The 2,214-nt window shown below is 42.0% G+C and overlaps 1 long non-coding RNA gene across 1 annotated transcript; it reads left to right on the top strand.

Annotated features, from left to right (window-relative positions):
* Positions 1-243: 243 nt before the first annotated feature.
* Positions 244-1,591, top strand: LOC132665864 (uncharacterized). Its single transcript, XR_009604327.3, has 2 exons — positions 244-392; positions 832-1,591. It is a non-coding gene; the product is annotated as an uncharacterized LOC132665864 (long non-coding RNA).
* Positions 1,592-2,214: the final 623 nt, after the last annotated feature.

Genomic DNA, 2,214 nt, shown 5'->3' with positions numbered 1-2,214 from the left:
GTATTTCTCCCTCTAATAAATGTGATGGGCAGTTTGGAGTATGGACATCATGAGTAAATAGGAAAATTACTGCTCCAGACCTTAATTAATCACACAAAAGCCATCCCAGAAGTCTGTCTCCCATGCTCAGATGCCTGATGCTCCAACAGCTGCTCACAGGGAGACAATTCCCTGAGGTGTCTCTGGCCCTGGCTGCATTCAAGCCAGGCTCAGTGAAGGATTCTAGAGGCCAACAGACCCAACTGCCAGGCAGGCTGCCACCTGGCAGGGCTGCCCCCTGTGGGGGCCTCTGAGACATAAAGAAGTTTTTGTTTCCTATGAACGAGACGTGAACTACAATCTATGGTGCCCTCTGTGACTAAAACCCACCAAGTGTGATTTCTGAAATTCAGGTAAACAGAAGGGAATTTGGGTCAAATATGGTAAGTAGACCACACACATGTATCTCTTCTCCCATCCAAAACCTGGATAAAATGACAGTGAAAGAATTAAAAAGATGTAAACCCATAGGTCAAAGAGAACTGGAGAGGCAACAGTGAATGAATGACGACTGTCAACACATTTGTGGGGGGTGGGCAGGGATAGAAAGTAATGGAGAAATGGCAGTTAGCTTAGCAGAGGGGAAGAAACTATAAGCTACCAAGGTGCAGAACCCTGGAGAGGTTGGGCACATGGACACTGCAGGTCCTCCATAGCTGGGGGTGAGGCATGGGTCTGGAACAGAGGTTCTGACTGAAAGTCTGCATGCACAGTATGTATGTCTCTTCCTCCACCAAACACCAGCCCTGCTCACCAGCCCCCACCAACCCATCCCTGCTCCATCTCTTCCAGGAAGCCAAGAAGGTATTCTTTAGAGAACTTGAACCAGAGAATCCCAGACTCAGATAACAACAGGCATAGAGGATGGGGAACCAGGTGCTAGACTGAAAGAAAAGCACTTAGGTGAAAATCTGGTTTTGCAAGCACCCTTCCTGCCTCTGCTCACGGAACATGAATGTCTGGATATATACTGCCCAAGCAGAAGCATAAAGGAAAATTCTCCAAAGAAATTCACTGGCTCTGGAGAAAATCTCCACAGAGACTCCCATCTAAAAATGTTCTTCATCAACTCAGCCAGCTCACCTCCTGACAATACTTACCGAGGGACAAACCACTCCCAAGCACACAGTTTCCTAATGGCTCCTTATTGCATCAGTTGTTAATCATAAATGAAGATTCGAAGATCACCAGACATTTGAAGATGTTCTCAAAGATGCAAAAAGAGAACTAAGCAAATAAATATAGTTTTTAAGGGACTAAGAAGACATCGAGGCAGCAGAGGAAACAAAAGTAAAACCAAAAGACAAAAAAATGAACCTACAGTAATTATCATCAGAGAGTTCTGAAAAAACATTGCCTTCACAAAACAAGATAGGATACAATAAAAAGGAATCATCAGAGTGCAAAAGAAGAGTTTGTGAAATTAAAGATATAATAACCAAAATAGAAAACATTCAGTAGGACACTTGGAAGATAAGGTTGAGTGACTGTTCTCAAAAAGCCAAAAAAAAAAAAAAAAAAAAAAAAAAGGGACTAGGGGGAGAAAAGGAAATTAGAGAACCAGTCTAATGTGTCCAACATCAGGAATTCCAGAAAGAGAAACTTAAAATAATAAAGAGGTGGAAATGATCTCACAACTGGAAGATATGTTTCTAGAGAGTGTCCAACACCATGCATTGAAAAACAAAAGCAAAAACCCAGCAAGACAAATACCATGAAACTTCAGAATACCAGGTATAGGAAAGATCATAAGTCTGCAGAGAGAAAGCCTATCACAAAGGATAGGAAACAAAAATGCCATTGGTGCCTATCACAAGGAACACTGAGGCCAAATGACAATATAGCAATGCCTTGCATATTCTGAGGTAAAAACAATTCTCAGTCTATGTCTACAGCAAGCCAAGCTCTTCATAACATATCAGGGTGGAATAAAAAAATGTTCAGAAAAGCAAAAACTAAAAACAATACACCTCCCACACACCCTCTCTCAAGGTGTCAGTGCTTAACTCGTGTTAACTGGAATTAGTGCTTCACCAAAACTGGTTTTTAGTTATCATGGCAAAACGAAATGGGAATCTAGGAAAGGAGAGAAGAGAAAATCAATCCCAGCAAGATATAGAAAATGAGCCATACGACAAGTATGCGATGAGCCTGAAAAGCAACCAATGTAGAGTG

Source organism: Panthera onca, chromosome D3 (assembly GCF_046562875.1).
Source record: "Panthera onca isolate mPanOnc1 chromosome D3, mPanOnc1 haplotype 2, whole genome shotgun sequence".
NCBI lineage: Eukaryota > Metazoa > Chordata > Mammalia > Carnivora > Felidae > Panthera > Panthera onca.
This window is presented reverse-complemented; position numbering and strand designations above follow the sequence as displayed.